This window comes from Ambystoma mexicanum, chromosome 8 (assembly GCF_040938575.1).
Source record: "Ambystoma mexicanum isolate Mex_15411 chromosome 8, UKY_AmexF1_1, whole genome shotgun sequence".
Classification (NCBI taxonomy): Eukaryota; Metazoa; Chordata; class Amphibia; order Caudata; family Ambystomatidae; genus Ambystoma; species Ambystoma mexicanum.
In genome coordinates, this window is record NC_090929.1 from 775384519 (window position 1) to 775404958 (window position 20440).

At 45.4% G+C, this 20440-nt stretch overlaps 1 protein-coding gene across 1 annotated transcript in view; it reads right to left on the reverse strand.

Annotated features, from left to right (window-relative positions):
- The window catches only part of MYPN (myopalladin), a 1604598-nt gene that overhangs the window by 356931 nt on the left and 1227227 nt on the right, over positions 1 to 20440 (reverse strand). The gene's annotated exons all lie outside the window — the stretch shown is intronic.

Genomic DNA, 20440 nt, shown 5'->3' on the forward strand with positions numbered 1-20440 from the left:
GATAACTTTTATTTGGTATACAACCATTAAAAGTGTACCAAATACATCAACCATCAAATTCAAATTATATACATCTGCATAATCCGAGTGGGATGTGTAACTGATGGCAAATTCATGGCAAATATTTTATATATTATTGATGTACATCTAAAATCACAAAAATACATACACTTTAGTAGAAAAGAAACTCAACATAGTAGGGGAGAAAATACCCCTACAGTGAGTTCATATAAATAAGTCCAAAAATATATGTAATTGATAATACAATAAAAATGTTGAAACCGGTTCATCCATAGGCCTTAACAGCCACACACGGTATATAGATTTGGCCACCATATGGGAGCAGTTTCCTACCTGTAACTCCATTTCTCCAGCATTGGTATCGTTCATGGATTCCCATGCTGTGAATATTCCCCGTTGTCAGGTTCGGAAAACCTTGGTAACTTTACTATGGTAGTTTTCCTATGGGAAAAAGTTTGACATGTTGAGTGTCCCATCGTCGTTGTTATGGGTGCTTTGGTCAGCACCAATGGGATGCCGAGTGTATAGCTCCGCCCCTGTGGCTTCCCCTCAGATTTTAACCTCTCCAAAAGGAGGATATGCAAAAAGGATGTTTGCCTGAGGGGGAAGGCTGGAGGGCGCATGTGAATCCATGAAAGATACCAACGCTGAAGAAAGGGAGTTACCGGTAAGAAACTACTCCCTTCTTCAGCATTGGATCTTTCATGGATTCACATGCTGTGAATAGATTTTGTAGCAGTAGAAATGCTTGGCGGTGTACATCAGGCAAATAGGAAGAAAAACCTTAAGTAAACATGAACATGAAGCAAAAGCATATAACCTTAAGGAAAAAAGCAGGAGCAAACCCTGGAAGCTGAGGGGCTTACCTTACTGGAACAGGCTTTGGAGAACTGCTCGTCCCACCTGTACATCTTCATGTTGTAGATGCAGACAATAGTGTCTGGTGAACGTGTGGCGTACTACCCACATTGCTGCCTGACAAATGTCTCTGATTGGTAAGCCTGCCCATAGAGCTGCTGAGGCCACTGTGGACCTGGTGGAATGAGCTCTTGGAGCCGATTGCAGAGGTTTGTTGGCCTTTGCGCGGCAGAAAGATATAGTAGCAGCCACCGAGCTTGAGATGCCCTGTTTTGAAATCGGTGTACCTTTATTGGAATGGAAGGGCCGAAAGCTACAAAGAGTTGCTTGGAGGACCTGATAAATTTAGTACGATCTAGGTAGTACTTCAAAGCTCTTTTGACGTCCAGGGAATGTAAAGCCTTTTCAGCCGGAGTAGAAGCATTAGGAAAAAATGTTGGCACAGTGATTGTAGTGTTTTTATGAAAGTACGATGGAATCTTTTGAATGAATTATGGATTTGTAGAGAGAAGAACCTTGTCCCTCATGAAGCGCAGATATGGAAGATCAATGACCAGAGCCTGCAGTTCTAATACTTGTCTGGAGGACTTAATAGCCACTAGAAATATTACAGTCCAAGTGAGAAATATGATGTCAGCTGTTGACATAGGCTCAAAAGGCAGTTCATGTGGACTGTTAAAACCAGGTTGAGACTCCAAATGGGGGAAAATCTTTTCCTTGTAGGAAAAGTTCTGAAAAGGCCCTTCAGGAACTGCTTAATTAATCTGTCGCTGTATAGCAGAGTAGAAGATCTTTTCCTGTTGAACCTTGATATCGCCGCTAGGAGAACCTTGATGGAGGATATTGCGAGACCATCCTTTGCTAACAGCAAAAGGTAAGGAAGGAGTTGTTGAGGAGTAACATGCAATGGCTGAAGGTTAGTTTGTTGCGCACACCAAACACAAAACCTTTTCCATTTACATGAATATGATTTGTTGGTAGATGGAGCTCTTGCCGCAGCTAATATGCGGTGACAGTCCTGAGGTATGTTTAGGTTTCCACACTCGGATTGGTCAGGAGCCATGCCGCCAACTTGAGGGAGCCTGGGTTGTGATGCCATACCATTCCCTTTTTCTGAGATAGGAGATCCGGTTGGGAACCCAGGTGAAGAGGATTGTCCACCGCCATGTGAAGCATGTCAGAGAACCAGGTCTGCCTGGGCCAGAACGGGGCCACTAGGCTGATTCTGCAGGGAATTTTGCGAACCATTTGAACCATTTTCCTTATCAGGGGAAAGGGAGGGAACGCGTAAGCAAACATTCCGGTCCAGGGAAACGAGAATGCTTCCCATCGGAAGTTCAGATGAGGGACCCTGCTGGCAAACTGCTACCACTGTTTGTTTTCAGGGCTTGCGAAAAGGTCTTAAGGGGGAAGGCCCCACTTCGCGAAGATCTTTGACACCTGGGATGCGGTTCAGCTGCCATTTGTGCATCTGGGCAGAGTCCCTGCTGTGGGTAGCCGCCTGTTTGTTCTGAATCCCTGGCAGGTGGAAGGCCAGGATCTGGATACTGTGTTGGATGGCCCAGTGCCAGATGGTTTGAGCTTCTTGGGATAGGATCTGTGAGTGTGTCCCTCCTTTCTTGTGCAGATAGAACATGGTAGTCATGTTGTCGGTGAGAACCCTCACCACCGAGTGCTTGATGAGCGGGAGAAAAGATTTGTTTGTTTTGTTTGTTTGTTTATTATTTATAATGTGCATCATACCGGGGGTTACAGGGCGCAGCAATTACACATATATGCAAAACTTGGTTACACAGAATTATACAGGATACATGCAAGTAATAAATTATATACAGAGAAGGCATGTGTACAAAACATTATGTGCAGTAGGCGAGCATATGGAGCCCGGTGCATCGCCCTGAGCTCTAAGACTTTGATGTGTAGAGAGGCCTCTGCGTGTAACCACAGGCCTTTGACTTGGAACTGGTCCAAATGAGCACCCTATCCTATCTGTGAGGCGTCGGTCATGATAGTGTAAAGAAAATACGGCTCTACCAGGTGCATGCCCTGTTTGATGATGAAGGGATGAGTCCACCACTGTAGGGCGTGTGTCAGTGACCGGGAGATGACAATCTTGTCCGGACAGAAACCGTGGCTCTGGAAATCCCCCTCTCTCACCACAGTCATACCATGCAATGATGGCTAAAGAGTTGGCAGCCTTCACGGTTGTCGCTCCAATTGTAAGGACCTTTTCCCCAAAAGCGTCCTGCTTATGGTTGTCATTATCAGGTGGAGTGGCACACTTGTGTTGGGAGAAAGCTTTCCTGCTAGGCGCCGCAGACACAACAGACTCTGATGTTGTCTGTGATGTTAAGCACTTTGGAGTGAATTCAGAAGCTTTGACATTTTTTTCCAAGCGGCCTCTGACTGCTGGCTCCATGAAAGGGTGCTTCATCGTACAGAGACTCTCCTACCATACGTGATCTAGTATAGGGACTGAGAAACCTGCCTTTCTCCTCTTCCCAATGTGGTCGAACAAAAAACAGTCCTTTTATCTCTTCATCCGGGGTGAGACCGAATTCCTGGCAGGCTTTAGCCATCTAGCATGAAATGAAGCTATGTCATCAGGTGGAGATGGTTGGGCCGCACTACCCGGCGCATCCTGGTCTGGGTCTGTATCCCAAGTATCCGCCCTCCTTGGAGAAGAAGAGATGGTGGAGAAGGTGTCCTGTAGGGGAAATGTCCGAGTCATCCAGCTCTCCTTCCTCCTACTCCCTGTGTCAAGGACTAAGGGCCCAAGAAGATAGGGTAGGAGGTCTAGCTGGGGACTGCTTTTTGAGGCGAAAGCCCAGGTATGTAAGGTTTCTGAAGTATCCTTCTGATGAGGAGCAATCTGCGGGCTTTGCAACAGCTGGACTGGTGGCATTTGAGGCATTGGAAGCCTAGCGTCTGGTTGCCCTAGGAGAGATTGAAAAGTGGTGCGTACTTGCATAGAAAGCAATGAATGTGGATTAATTTTCGGATATTGAGGTGGAATAGCCCCCATGTCCATTGATGTGGACAGTAGGGAAGTCGATTGCGTTATTCCCTGTAGCCCCAAGACCGATAGATCTAGGAGAGGCGTTTCTGAAGCTCCTTCTTTCGGATCTGACTCAAAAACTGCCTGCTCGCAGTAGGAAGGTGCCTCAAAATCAGAAATGATTTCATGTTGAAGTATTTCCTCTGGCAGTATAGTTGGAGACTTTTTGAAAAAAGGCTGTTTTGCAGGCACAGTTGTGTGCTTTGATCTGCCCTTGGGAGACAGATCTTCTGCTGGCCCCATAGAAGAAGTACAGGTTGACAGAGATTTTTTCTTAGTCATCGTCGATGATGTTGCCGTCGACGGTATGGTTGTCAGGCAAGGCGGCACACAGCACCAGAAGGTAAGTAAAGGGGTATGGAGGAGCGGGTTGTCTGGAATGACAGCGGGAGGAAAAAATGTATTTCTCCCTCAGTCATTTTGGATTCCATTATAACATTGTAATCCCAGCGAAACTGCATGTAATATTAATATTGATATTTTAGACCAGTATGTGTCTCATGAATGTCCACGGTACGGGCAGGGCCATGTGGGATTCTGGCATATGGCCCCGAACTGCCCAGTCATCACAAGGTATTGGTAAGAGATGCTGGAACGGTTCCATGTCATTTCATCGCAGAATGTTTTTTCGCAGGGTTTTTTACCGCGATTTATTTTCAGAAAAAAAACCACCTATTATTTTTTAAATTATTTTTGGGGGGGTTCCCCCCAACCCCTGCATTTTCCCAAAAATTCGATTTTTTTTGCGAGGACGTCATACCGATGGAACGCCTCAATAAGTTACTGGGGAGCAGCTATGAATATACACGTTGTTTGCTTATGGTGCCATTTATCGGGGAAAAAAGACATAAAAATCGGAACAAAATCACTAGATTCTTGATGGTTCTAGCCAAGAGGTGAATTGCAATTTAATGGAAAGGGTCAGGTGGTTCTTCACTGAGGCAGTGGCTCTGAGATGTGCATAGATGGGGCTTGGCCGAGGTGGAGTACCTGAACAAACAGAGAGCCAGAGGGGGAAAATTATTTAGCAGTTGACTTGGAGTAATTACTGAACAAACTTGTGTCAACTCAGGACTTAAAACCCCTATGAACTGGTCAATGAGAAGCATGGAGGGGAGGAGAGTCTAGCGAGATACCAGAAGGCGCTGCTCAACCACCAGCAGAGGGCATAGAGACATTGTGCCTCATTACGGGGTTTCCGGAAAACCTGCTGGTAGGCGCCGGGTTACCGGCAACCCTGTAAAAGTGTTTCCGCCACCTGACTTCCCAGTGCCACCAGGATATTACGGCAGGCAGCGGAAACGGTAAAACCCAGCAAATAGATCAATTCAATATGAAATGTTTCAAGGGCTAGGGATTGCCATAAGCATAAGCAGTACATTATTGGTTTCAGACAAAGGTCAATTTCCAGGTGGATTAACAGGTGGATCTCTGAGGAAATAAAAGCAGATTTTTCAGAAATATGTTTTCGACCTTTGCCAAGCTTTTTTCAGTGTCTTAACCACAAAGTTCTGCTCCATAGGTAGCAGAGGTAATGGCTTGCTTCCTGCATAGTTCCAGTGCTGGTCTTATCTCACCCACTGTGCCTATTAAAAAAGCACAGCTAAACCTTTAGAGTGTTGCACAAGATATAACCAATTGGGCTGACCATTGCCCATTCTCATGAAATCGTGTGCCTAAAAAATCTTAACAATCAACCTGTTCAAGCTTTTGACTGTCAACTCTAATATCCACAGCTTTGTATTTAGCAAGCTTTGGTCTAAAAATGAAAGAATTCGTTTTGCTGATGTTCAATTGCAATTTCAACTCCGCACATTTCCCCATAAATACTGCCATAGTGGCTTTAAGACCTTGTGGAGAAGTGGACAGCAACACATCATCGTGCGCAAGAGCAGTGAAGATATCTAGGTCAATTTTTGTGGGATCCAAACATTCTTGTAACAACGCTGTTATCACTTTGTCTATAAAGATGCAAAACAGCAGGAGGGCTAAAATGCACCTTTGCCTTACACCCTCAGAGACACCAAACTGGGCAGTAGTTTCCCCAGCTAACCCAAATCTGACCACTGCCTTGTTATTGCAATAAAGCGAATGCAAATAAGAGATCAGGTAATGTGTCATATTTCTGTTTTCCAATATCTGCCAGAGCAGATAAGGGGGTACACTGTCAAATGCCGTTCTTAAGTCCACAAATACGGCGTATAGTTTCATCTTCCACAAAACTGTGTATTTCTAAATGATCATATATAAGTGGAAGCTTTGGTCAATAGTACCCTTGCTATCTTGAAACCCTACTTGAAGTGGACTAATGATGCAGCTTTCATCAACCCATGAGTGTATACGCTTCGGAATCACCATAGCAAATACCTTTTCAGAGGAATCCAGTAATGATATAGACCGGTAGTTTGCCTTGTGATCTTTCCCCCTCTTTTTATAGATGTGCAGAATTTCTGCCAGTTGTCAAGATTCTGGTACCATATTCATATTAATACAGGAGGAAAATAATTTCAACAACACGGGTGCCATATTGATGACTCATCTTCATAGATGTCGATAGGAATTCTATTGGATCCTGATGCTTTACTAGTCTTCTGACAGATAATTGCAACAATAATCTCATCTAGGTTAATAGTCATCCCATTAACTTCAGGCATCTAACTTGGACAGGCGCCACTTGACATGCTGGAGTCATGATGACTGCCACCATATAAATCTGCAAAGTTACTGCGTCAAGCATCAGGGGTCATACTACACTGGATAGGCACATCCCCTTTTACCTGCATGCCTTAGACCAACTTCCGCCAAGTAAAAGCATCTCCATTAGCGTAGGCCTCTGGTAGATACTTCCATAGCATTTTCAGATACGTATCTTTTTTCCCTTTAATTAGATTTGTGTAGTACGCTCTACTTGAAAGCAAGAGTAGCATGTTAACAGGGAGTCAAAACTTTCCAACAGGGATGCTTTAGCCTGTACACATTCTTGATCAAACCACTCTATCCTTACAAGTGCATGCTTTTTAACACCCATTTTCGGGCAGGTTACTAGAGGGAAGATGCTTGATGTTATCTTGCCAAACTCGACGAATACCTGATGATCTAAGATGGCATCACTTTTTAGCTCAACATGAGGAAGGACTGCCCTCTAGAGGACTGGCTTAATGTCCCGCTCCATGTGTTTTGCTCATTTTACCCTTCTTCTTGCATGCCCTGTTACATCTATGACCTGGTTGAAATCCATGGGCTTGCATGCAGGAATCCGGTTAAATGGAGCCGCAAAGGAAATTGAAAGTAGCCTCTGGTCACTTTCCTGTCTATCGTAAATCTCAAATGTAGTTACCCAGTTCCAACCCATGAGAGATATAAGAATATAGTCTATTATAGAAGAGCCATTAGGCCCAATGAAAGTATGGCGTGTTGGGTGATCATTGCTGAAGCGGCCATTACATGCCCTTAGTTCAAGCACATATAAAATGCTAAATATTGGAGCAGCCAGGGGGTTGGCTGTCTTTGGTCGGCAGCTAATAAGGGGGTAACTTTCCATACTTCAACCTGGTCATCCCAGATCTCTTCCAAGTCAGCTAGGGGTTCAATTTGGAGGTTAAAATCAATCTCCTGCTACTGCTACACAGGTATTGGTCGGGTCAGATCCATCCCAAGATTCAACCAACTCATAGACTTTGTTAATCGATGTTAAAGAGTTTGATCGATTATACATGTTAAATAACAGTATATGCTATCCATCAGGAGTTTGTGCTACTAGATGCTGGCATTCTAGTATACCAGTTTCACTTGCAACAGTTTGCCAATTAAGTTGGGATCTACCTAAGTTAATAAACCGGCACTTGGGTGACACCTAGAACCTTTTTATGCCGGGACCTGGAATGCCTGATAGCCGGGAATTTCTACCAATTCGAAAGCCCACGTTTCCTGAAAAAAGATGAGCTGGTACTATCTCACAAATGTTTGCCTGCCTAAAATTGACACATGCTTTGATAAACCAGCTATATTCTATGAAAGTAGGTTACAATACTGGGCTGGGACATCCACCCCGCTGTTCTGAATACGTCAATCAACATAACTCAGATCAGGCAGTGATTTTTATTACAGCATTCCCATTAGGTTGATAACCTCCGACTAGACCAGTCCTACTTGGGCTCATCAAATGTTCCCAAATAATTGGTGAATACATTTTTAAATGTATTACTGTTCCCTTTGCTGGATATGTGTGGTAATCTATAGCCAAAAGGCCTTTGACCAACCATTTGTTGGTAAAGGAAATCTGGATACAGTAATGTAGGCTATTAGGTACCATCCTCCATACACCTCACTTTATCCTCCCTGATGAATGAAGTGCACCCCTTGAGGTGCCTAATCTAGTGAGTGCACTTGTTTACCAGGGACATTTGGCTCTCTGCCGTATCACTGGATAACCTAGGGACGTTGCACATTAACACAGATGGGGGTTCTACCCTTGATAGCCCTCTTCCCTTGTTAAAGGCATCCCAGACCCCTCCACTGCCATCATATTGTGACCATAAAGGTGGGCTTTTTGGGTATTGCCCTCATTTTTGGCTACATGCTGTTTAATAACATCAATAATTGGGGACATATCATTCTGATTAAAGTTTCCTCTGGTTTGTCTAATTGGATTCTTAATACCAAAATCAAGCAGTCATCAAGAGGCAGTTTGAGGAGGGCAATCTTTGGAGCCCACCCTCTCTTGGGTCCCAGCTCATTTTCTAGTATCTTTACGTGATCTCATAACACTGCATACAGTGGCTGGGACTTGTTCCCCCTTATGTTCACGTTCCTGATCCATTTTGGTTGCAAGCATTTGAATGCTACTGCTGAGAGACCTTATCTCATTGGTCAGCCCCTGCACAGCATCGAGCATTTTCAGGTTTTTGAGGGCGGTAATGAGCGCCCTCAATTCGCTCAGCAGTACATCAGGCTGGTTTGACCCTACAGAAGAGAAAGCCCACCGACCCCCTTTATTTTCTGTTCCCATTTTACATTCCTTACGCTGAGCTCCCTTTTTTCCCTTTTGTTTGGCTCTGCTAAATAAAATACTCTTACTCGCACTCTTACTAGGTACCCCTCCTGCTTTTAATGTCTGTTCAACCCCTCACACTTGCTCATCAAGAGTACCCAACTCACTCAATGGCGAATATCTGTTCAATAAAGGAATAACTGAATCAACCACAATCCTATCCTGATTCTGTTCATCAGGGCAGCCCTCCTCTTCAGAACCATTTGGTACTGGTGTTTTGAACACTTTCTTCAGCACATTCTACATCAGTACATACTTCAACAGGTGATTTACTTGCCATATCAGTGGGTTAAAAAGTAGCTATTATAGCTTCAGCTATATGAGTAGCCTCTATCTCCCTGTGAGGATTAATTTCAATAATATTCAAAGGGGCAGCTCCTATGGGGCCCCGCTTCACTGTATCAACTGGCAGGACGAAGTCCCCCCACCCCCCTGTCTGACCAGCTCTCATTCCAACTTTGAAGACTTCAAGAGGATCCTTTAGTTGTTTTGATGATGCAGTACCATTCCTATCTTGCTCAATAAGTTCACATCCACCAGCAATATAAGTTAAAATCCAAAAGTGGCTGCAAACATACTCTGTTACCCACTGGCACAGAATTTGAGTAGGGTCCCAAAAATTTAAACAAATGCATTTGTTATAATTTGGACCAAACTCAGCACTGCTCAGATAAAAATTAAAGTAAGAACGAAGAGCAGAGGCAGGGCACGCCCAAATGGCCTGTAGAGCAGTCAGAGTCTGTCTCTCCCCCTCACCCCTTCCCCTTCTCAGGCTGCTCTGCTCTCTGTATTGGGTTATGATTGTATAAAAGACCAAGTCACAGGGAAAGTCAGTAATCCTAATCCTGTGCAATGTAAAGCAACACTTGTAGGATGACGTTACAGTACCAGTAATCAATGCCATATAAGAAATGAGCTGAACTCACTCAGCTCCTTTAAGTCCTTCCCGGGGATGAGCTTCTAGTGGCTGACTGCTAAGGCACTCAGCACCACGCCCTTGGACTATTACGAGCTTCGCCTCTCCAGGGTCAGGCATGTGTTCTTAATGGTAGGGGAGTGTGACCTCCATGCAGAGCATGGCAGGATTAATAAGGTTCTGCGCGTTAATACAAGACCTGTCCAGGCGCCCAACACCACACCGTTGGACTATCGCTGGCTTAACAAATATGGAACGGAAGTACTGAATGGTTGAGAGAATATATTGAAGTTTTGAATAAGTACACATATAACCTGTCCTTCAAATACCAGTTTAGACAAACAGAGATGGGCTATCTTGAGGGGAAGGCTACTTGTGAAAGGTGACATGCTGTAATGAGTTGTGTTACAGAAGCCCGCAGACACCAAGTGGGACGTTTTTGGCATTAAATGGAGGTTTAAAAGCAAGCAGAAATTCCCTGCATCTGGGCACAATTGTTAATCAAGAACATCAAAAATGCAGCCAAAAACTAACGAAACAGGTAATCAGAAAGAGAGATTATCGGAAAAGATGAGTTTTCAACATTTTGTGAAAGATCGCAAAGCACTTCAGAGAAAGTAACTGTTTTGGAAGATAGTTCTCGGTATTGGGATCTCGTCACTTGAACAGTCTGTCACCTCTGGTTAAGCAGCATGAAGAAGGTATATGCAACCATTTTTGATTACTGAGCCGAAGGGGACATATAGTACAGTACGACTTAATTTTCTCACAAAGATATTTAGGTGTCAGTCCATGGATGCATTTGAAGACCAGGCCTGGAATTTAAAAAATAATCTGTTGATAGATGGACAACCAATGCAAAGAGCGCCTAGCAAGAGAGACATTTCAGTTCTCAGTAGAATCGTCGGAAGCGGCCATTGGGGTTTGTGGGAGTGGTGCAGCTTGACGCTATCCGTTTCTGTTGCCATGTCCTTTCCTTGAATTTACGACACAGGCAGACGCTGAAGGGAGCACTGTGCCACCAAAGCGCCACGGCTGCTGAATCTTTAGGAGTGGAGTGATGCACTGTGCCACTGGAGTGCTACAGGGGAGGAAAAGGTTGGAGTAAGGGGCCTAGAGAGGGGGCAAGAAGGTTGTGATAGCTGAGTAAATTCATGCAGGGTCCTGGTGGCATTGGAGTATAGTCTGTCAGCACATGTTCCCTAATTAATAATGCTATCCTTCGGAGTGAAGCAAATCTTTACTCAGTAGTATATGGTGTGCATGTACTGTTTGATCCTGTAAATTGTTCTATATAATCATATATATAAGTGTAGCTTTGTCAAATGGCACCTCATTTATAAGCCTTTACATTATTTTGGGACCCCCCCTCTAATTTTGCCCCCTCTTGACAAAATCCCACCAAACTTCGCAAAAACATTTATATCTATATGTATTATCAGTGTGACAAATTAAGTGTATATTCGTCGAATGGCACCTGATTTATAAACCTTTACATTATTTTGGGACCACCCTCTAATTTTGCCACCTCTTGACAGAATACCACCAAACTTTGCAAACTCATTCGGCATCAGGTCAGGAATATAACTGCAACATTGCATATTTTAACTGCAATAACAATTAAGTGGTGCCAAAGTTATAAGCTCCCAAGAATTGCTTTTCACCAAACCAGTAATGCAGAGGTGTCCGCAAACTTTTACAGAGCTGTTCGTGAACATCCGAACTGTTTGCAGACTTTTGTGATGAAAAACACCAGTTTTTTTGCTCCTTGCAGCCATATTCCATCCCATCGTCATCACCCATCACCTCCCGAGAGATTATTTGATAAGTTTGACAAGTGCAATGTTGTGTTTTTTAATATGTTTTTAGTGCGACGTCCGCGGACACCGGCCGATGTCCGCGAATCCAAGATGGCGGGCGTTTCCAAAAATCTGACGCACCTCACGCCTCACGCCAACCAATCAGCGAACACGTTGTGTGTCCGCGGACACGACGCAAGCCGATTAGCCAATCGGTGTCCTGTCTGCAGAGCGAACAGGGAAGTGTGTCCGCGGAGCGGACATAGATATCACAATTTTATTTGCCTTACTACTGGACGGATTTACACCAAATTAACAAAAGTACGCTTTCGGGACCAAGCCGCCGCTCCTGATGCAAATTTGGTGAAAATTCGTCCAGCGGTTTGGGCTGTAGGCATGAGCAAAGTTTTTTCCCATTATGTCTATGGGGAAAAAAAGAAATTTTGGGATGCCCCTGTAACTTTGTCCCCCCTTGACCAAACCTCACCAAACTTTGCTAAACAATTCAGAGTGGGCCATATACTTTTTTTAGCAAAGTTTGGTGAGGAGTCGTCTAGGGGGATGTTGTGGCGTCGATGCCCCTCGAGGGCTGCCGTGGAGTATCTATGTCATCCGCAGTATAAGTGGTTCGAGCTGTGCACGTTGGCTTTAGTTCAGTTCTTCGATATTCCCAACTAATGAGTTGATAAGGCGTCCTCTTAGAAGGTAAGCTCTCAAGAAACATTCAGTGTAAAATACGTATACTGTACAACGGGGTAGGTTGGGAGGGTCGATGAGGAATACGTGAGAGGAACATCCAATCGAAAGACTCTTGCAGTTGGTAAGTAACTTGTTCTTCAAATGGATTGTGTCCTGCCACAAATTCCTCATCTTTGATAGACTCCCAAAGCAGTGAAAATGTGGAGGAGGGAGTACTGATTAATTTTACTCATGGACCGTATTGTTACGCTCACCTGATCTCCACCGGGGTGCCGAACGGAGCTGGATGATCTGGTGGTGAGTGGTGTCTTGTACTCCCCTCCGATACGAAAGCAGGCTTGCCTAGAAAAGTAAATCAAAGGTTACCCAACCATGTGGATGAGGGCGGCTCCTGCCTCCCGTGGCGTCCTCTTGCACCCCCCCCGCTATATCTCACCTTTGCTTTGAGTTACAAATAGCGGTCTCTCCGTCCTGCCACTGTTCGCAGGGGTGCATCGTAGTTCTAGGATCTAGTTACTTCACTGATCCTATTGAAAGTTTCAGACAACTGTGACTCTATGGTAAGTCTTATTCCAAAGATATGGATAGCTAAGAGTTCAAGTTGCAAAAGTTCACTCTGTACCTTTCTTTACAGATTCCCCCTTCGTGCATACGATGGAGCGAGGTTCTTGGTAGCTGGCTTCCCAAGGTAAGATTCGCGCCAGTGCTATGCAAAAGTCTTTCCACTCGACACTGTCTTTCTGCACAACTAACCTGCTGCTTTTGTATTCTGCAGACGCGGAATCTCCTGAACAAAGGCTGCGTGATGAAGAATTGTGAGCCCGTGAGGATTGCTGCCTTCAGGTGAGAGCTGCCTCGTGCAGGATTATAAATCAGTATGAGGCCGTCCAACTGCTCTGCTAACGTGATGTCTTCTTTCTGTTTTACAGATGCAGCAGTTCCGTAGCGGCGATCGGAAGATGTAGCGGAGATCGAGTGATGACGTTCCGATGATTTGCTGGTAATTAGTGCGGCGCTGAACTGCGATGAAGAGCGTGTAGTCTGCAAGGCTAATCTGATGTTTTTTCCTTTTCAGTTCTGAAGAAGCGTGGACTCCCGAGCGGCCGTGATGAAGAGACTGGTAATTATCTTGTTCTGCTCTTCTTTCTCACTCTTCTTTGCAGGTAGCTCGAGACAACTGGACGGGCGTGGCTGATGGCTGGCCTGGAGCTGCAGACATGGTGAGCGTTACGTTGCAGGAGTGCAGAATAACGCAAAGCGGTTCTGTATGAAGGTTGTGGCTTATATAGTCTTCTGAAAGTTCTTCCAGCAACCAAACCCAAGCAAATAGTCCCACAGCAAATAATCCCTTTCGCCCTACCTCATATTGGTTTGCATGTGCCTCTCTGAGTCTGAAACGTGCCATGTTGGTGATGGCAGTATGAGCCTGGCGCCAACGGCTCCAGGACCGAGTCCAGGAAGCCCCTGCAAGATTCCTTGGGGCCTTCAAGGCCCCCATGGGACCCAACTCCTTGGGCAGGGTGGTCTGTACCTGATGTTTGAGGGTATGGACTGTGACACGTATGTAGAACGGCCTGAGCAAAAAGACCCCCTTGGGATGAGGTGGAATCTAAACAATAGTGTTTCACAAAGGTGTGCATTGACGACCAGGTGGCCGCTGTACAAATATCTTGCACCGGGACACCCCTCTGAAGAGACGTCGAAGTCGCCATGCCCCTAGTAGAATGAGCCCTTAGCCCATCTAGAGGTTCTTTACCAGCCAGCTAGTAACACTCTCCAATTTCTAGAAATATCCATCTGGATAAGGTTTTTTTTTCGTTACTGCCAGGCCCATTTTGTGGCCATTGTATCCAATTAAAAGTTGGTCACTTTGCTGAAATCTTGCCAGTCTAGAAATGTAAAATCTGAGAGCCCTTTTTGGGTCCAGCCTGTGGAGCCTTTCTTCCTCCTGAGAGGAGGATAGAAAGATGGCAATGTGATCTTCTGAAACAAGTGAAAGTCAGAGACTATTTTTAGTAGAAATGAAGGCTTGACTTTAAGTATAACTTTGTCTTTATGAAAGATGGTGTGAGGAGGCTTACAAGAGAGAGCCTGTAACTCACTCACCCTGCGGGCTGATGTAATAGCCCCTAGTAGGATTGTCTTCAAAGTGAGGAGCCTTAGCGGACAAGAATGCAAAGGCTCGAATGCAATGCATGTAAGTAATTTTAATACTTAATTTAGATCCAAAACAGGTACTTGAAATGGGACTTGAGGGTACAGGTTAGTGACACCATTTAAGAATTGCACAATCAATGGAATTTTAAAGTAAGATACCTCTTCTGAGGAGTGCTTAAAAATAGAAAGCGCAGTTAAGTATCCTTTTATTGTACCAATCTGGAAGCCCTGATTGGCCAAATGTAATAGGAAAGAAAGTACCATAGGTGTACCACATAGGAATGGATACACATTCTTATCTTTGCACCAGTTACTGAACTTGTTCCAACGACACCAGTACAAAGATTTTGTTGCTGGTCTTCTGGCCGAAAGCAAAATCTCCATTACGTCGCCCGGGAGGTCCCAATCCATATATCTCAGCCTCTCAGAAACCATGCCTGAAGGATGAGTGTCTTGACCTCTCGATGGAGAACCCGACCTTCCGATTGCGAGAGAAGATCCTCTCTTAGTGGAAGACGTATTGAAGGGCAGATGGACGGGTCCAGAAGGTCCAGGTATCATGTCCTCCTGGCCCAATCCGGGGCAATTAGGATCACGGTTTTCCTGAACTTTCTCAACCTCCTGATTACGTGGAAGAAACGCGTATAGGAGTGGAAATTCCCAGTCCACTATGGACGCATCCCCTAGAGTTCCTCTTGGAGGAAATTCCCTTGAGCAGTACAGTTTTCACTTCCTGTTGACACTGGCTGCGAACAGATCCACTTGTGGGGTTCCCCAAAGGGTGAATATCTCTTGAAGGACTTCCTGAGCTAGGACTTCCTGAGCTAGCTCCTACTCGTAGGACACTGTGCTCTGCCTGCTCAGAGCGTCCGCCGCCGTGTTCTGCTCTCCGGCTAGGTGAACTGCCGATAGAGAAATTCCTTCTTGCATTGCCCAGAACCAGAGCTGCATTGCCTCTCTGCACAGTGGTAGTGACCCTACGCCTCCTCTCTTGTTGAGGTAGTACATGGCCACTGTGTTGTCTGCCATTATCAGGACATTCTTTCCCCGTACAAAGGGCAGAAAGGCCTTCAGCGCTAGTCTGATTTCCCTCAGCTCCAAAAGGTTGATGTGTAGTTTGGACTCCGAAGGAGACCAACGACCGCTGATTGTCAGATCGTTGAAGTGGGCTCCCCACCCTGTAAGTGAGGCATCCGTCACTACTGTTATCTCCAGCCATGGTTGCCAAAAAGATTCTCCTTTGAGAATATTGTCCTTGTAAGCCCACCATAGAAGATCTTGAGCCACTCTGGCCGGAATTTGCAAAGGATCTGGCACATTCCCTGAAAATTGGGCCCATTGAGTCCTGAGGGCCCATTGAAGGGATCTCATTCTCAATCTGGTCTCTGGCACCAGAAAAATGCATGATGCCATAAGGCCGAGTAACCTCAGAAAATCGAAGGCCGGCAGATGCTGGGCATTCTGGAACTTTGTTACCATCTGCATAATGTGATGAGCTCTCACCTCCGGAGGCGAGGCTTTGCCCGGGGAGGTATCCAGGACTACTGTGATGAATTGGAGACTTTGGAATGGTATCATATTTGACTTCTTGTAATTGAGGGAGCAGCCCAATCTGTGTAAGAAATGGCAGGTCATGTTCAGATGTTCCTGGGCCTGTTTGGGTGAATGTGCCCTGATTAACCAATCGTCCAGGTAAGGGTAGACATCAATCCCACCTCTCCTGAGACTCGCTGCCACTACTACCCTCAGCTTGGTGAACACCCTCGGGTAGAGGTCACCCCGAATGGCAGAACTCGAAACTGATTGTGAGAACTGCCAATCGCGAACCTCAGGTACTTGAGATGGACCGGGACATGAAATTGAGCATCCTGAATGTCCAGTGATACCAACCAGTTCTGGAGTTGGAGAGCCTGACGGATCTGAGAAAGGGTTAACATCTTGAACTTGTCCTTCCTGAGGAACTTGTTCAAGTTTCTTAAGTCCAAGATTTGTCTCAATCCTCCGTCCTTCTTTGGGATGAGAAAGTATGGGGAATATCAACCCTTGTTCCTCTCCGCTACAGGTACATGTTCTATTGCACCTTTCTCTAGCAGGGTTAGAATTTTCTGCAACAGGAGTGGATCTAGAATCTTGACAGAGTTGTATCCCGGTGGATGGTCTTGAGGCCTTTTTTGAAAAGTAAGGCTGTTTCCAGTGCCCAAGCATCTGAAGTAATGCCCCACAATTCGTTCAGCTGCTGAGACATCCTGCCTCCCACCGGGGTCTTGTGGGTGAAGGCCTCACAGTGGCTTTGCGGTGGCTGCAGCAGCGGCTGAGGGGACAGATGCTGCTGCTGGGGATGATCTAGCACCCTTCCCTCGTACACCACAAGGGAATCTTTTTTGACCTCTTTAACTAGCCTATCCTCTTCCCCTTCCAAATGAGGAATAAAAATGAAAAGGACGACCCCTCCAGGAAGATAAGCCTGAGTAGGAGTGTTGCTGAGCTTGTCGTATGGAGGCGCTAAGTGACTTAGCTGCCGCCTTAGAGGTCTGCAGTTTCTCCAAACTTTCATCCGCCTTGCTGCCGAACAACCTCAAGCCATCAAAAGGCATATTGAGAAGTCTAGCCTGCAAATCCGGTGCAAAGCCTGACTTTCTCAGCCATGCAAATCTGCATAGCACTGTGCTAGACACAATGGACCTGTTGATGCTGTCAGCAGTGTCCAGTGCTGATTGAAGGCATTCCCCCATAGCCTCCTTTCCATCTTTCAAAATCACAAGGAAGCCGTCTCGCTCCTCGCCCTCAGGAATGTGTTCAGCCGCTGCACTAATACAATCCCACAGGGTGTATGTGAATCTTGCAAGGGTGCAGGTCACATTTGTTGACTTTAAAGTCATACTGCTCGAAGAAAAAATCTTGCAAGACCAGGCATCAATTCTCTTAATGTCCCTATCTGTGGGAATGTAAGGGTATGCAGATTGTTTAGTGGATGTAGCTGCCTGGACTACTAAACTCTCGGGTGAAGGATGCCTAGTTAAATAGTCAAGGTCTGAAGAATAAGGTCTGTATTTCCTAGAAAAATGCTTGTTCACCGCTGGTCCAGATTCTGGGGTTTCCCATGCTGCCATCACCTTCCTCTGAAGTGCTGTGTGAAAAGGATGAACAGGATCCTTTTGAGGACCTTGACTGAGAATGTCCATCATATCATCCTGTTTGTAAGTGTGTGAATTTCTGTTCCACCCCATGAACTCCACCACCCTATTCATAATATTTCTATATGCTGAGTCTGCATGATCAGCGGGGTCAGGTTTGTCGAATTCCAATTCAGGTGACGTGTCTATACCACTAGCTGTTTGTAGACAGTCATAGAGGTCAGACATTTTGGAATGAGGGACAATTAGTTCTTCAGGAACATATTTTACCCCCAAAAGGGAAAATCTCCTCTACAGAGAACTGTTCCTCATAAATAGAGGGCATAGACTTAAAAAAGTATTTTCTTGGCACAGGGTGAAAAATGTTACCCGTGGTTTGTGAAGGCATTGACCTTGGTTTCGCCAAAGGCATTGATATTGGTGCTGGAATCAATGTTGTCCTCGACAAAGGCGTTGATGGCGCCGATATTGTCGACACTGGCTTTGATAAGGTCGAAGGAGCTTTAGATGTAAGCACCGTCGAGGAAGGTGTCGATGCTACCTTCAACTCTGGCATCGAGTAAGTCTTCGACACAGACTTCGATGACCATTTGGCCCCCGACGCCATTTTGTCTGGTGTCGCCTTTGGTTTATGCACAGATAGGCCTGTCTTGCTCTTTTTATGAGGTGTCAGAGAGGTTTCTCTAAAAGACACCCTCAATGATTTTTTGCCAGATTTAGAGCATCTAATCTCTGACCTTCCTCTGTCATCTTTAGAATGAGCTGGGGCATGGTCTTCAAGTGATTTCTTCGAGGGGGTCTGGGCCGCATTCTCGAACATTTGCATCATCGAGGCTCTAAAGGCCTCCCATTTTCTAGGGGAACCATGTTTTTAAGGACAGGTGATAACCCCTGTATCAGAAGACGACGAAGAAGAGGGAGATCAGTGATACCTCTTCTTCGCCTTCTTCAAAGAAGAAGGCGAAGATTTTCTTGACCGACTCCTCGACCTATATTTCTTTGATTTATGCCTAGACTCTGCAGAGTCTTTATTTTTCTTCGAAGAGGCCCGCGAAGATTCCTCCCCACTGCCAATTTACCTCTTCGTTCCTTGAGAGCTTTATTCATCAAGGCTTGACTGGATCCGCATTTATCAGCTCGATGGTCCGATGGTCCGGACCCAAACACCAGAGCAAAATTCGATGGGAGTCAGTTATAGACATTTCCTTCCCGCAACTCTGGCACTTTTTAAAGCCAGTTTTAGGGGTAGAAGGGTTAGATGAGCAAGACATCTCAAAAGACTGAAGCACCGTTTCCATACACACTAAGCGAAAGCTTTCAGAAAAACAGAACTGAAGCCAACAGGCGTGGCTGGAGCCATGGATACTGCAGATGACGTTGACACTCTATGGCAGCCCTCGAAGGACATCGATGCCACGACATCCAGCACAGCGCCCTCTGGTGTGGATTTTGTTTTCCGAAGCAGCAAAGCTAATGATACAAATATCTAAGATGAGGAATACGTGGGAGGACACTATCCATTCCAAACAACTCATTGCCAGCATCAGTCAGGTTAACTCCATCTGAACGAAAAATGTTGCTACTAGGAAACGTAATGTTATCTTTGTGGAAGGAGAACGTGCCAACGTCTCGCAAAAAGGCAAAAACAGCTTTGTTCACATTGAGCTGCGCTTTCTCCATTTGTGGCCCACACGAGGAAGAACGCAGGCAAATATGTCTCTGGCAATGCGAGAAAAAATGATTTGAGACTTTGCAAACATTGCCATGAGTTGCCGAAATGTCTCCTTCATCACAAACTGTAGTGAGATGCCGCTAACATGTCCTAAACTGTTCCCTCCACAATGAACAATCATAATGTCTAGATGATCGAGCGTCACCAAACTGGCACAAAGAGGACCCACATGCAGCCACTTCATCCCACGTATTACGTACCAGTGGACATCGACATCATACATCACAAGGTGTGCAGCCAGTGCACAGCGTTCGGTGTAAACTTTTAACCAATGTATCCAGGAGTCACCCAAAAGCCATATAGTCTGCCTACTAAACGGCACAACCATACCAGTAGCAATGTGCACTCCTATTTGCAAACACACCTCTGGCACAATTTGTTGTTACACAACATACCCAGGAAATCTTATTGACCAATCCCAACTCCTGCACAGTCCCATTTATATGCCAGCCACCCTGAAAAGAACCGGATGTAGCACGTGCGCACCTCCAAATGCTGCGGCTTTCGCGAACATATTGTCTTGTGTGGGTGGGTGCGCAAACACATTTGAAGCAGGATAGAGAATCCCCTCTTTGTTGGTAGCTGTGAAAAGTGTTTTTTTTCTTTTTTGTAAAGCGACTTGTAAAGAAACACCTTTTTGTTTGGTATTTGTTGGAGAATGCTCTCTGCTTTTCCTCCTTACATTATTACATGAGCTTCTGCAAACTACATTTTACATTGTGTAACACAAAACTATTTTCGATAGGGGGAACAAAAAATATCAGCTTCACTGACAAACGTCACATTAGAAGCACTAAGGTTCTCATGGGCACAGAAGAACTTCCCATCATGGAACAGAAAGCAGACATACACCTGATTCGATAATCCGTAGTCCCATTTCCATGGCAAGCATATTAAGAAGGACAGCATGTAGCATGTGCGCTTTCGCAACTACTGCGAGGGCCTTGCCCCAGTAAAACAGGGGCAGTCCTTCTTCCCTTTCCAGTAGTCTTTTTCCAGGACACCCTCATTGGCTA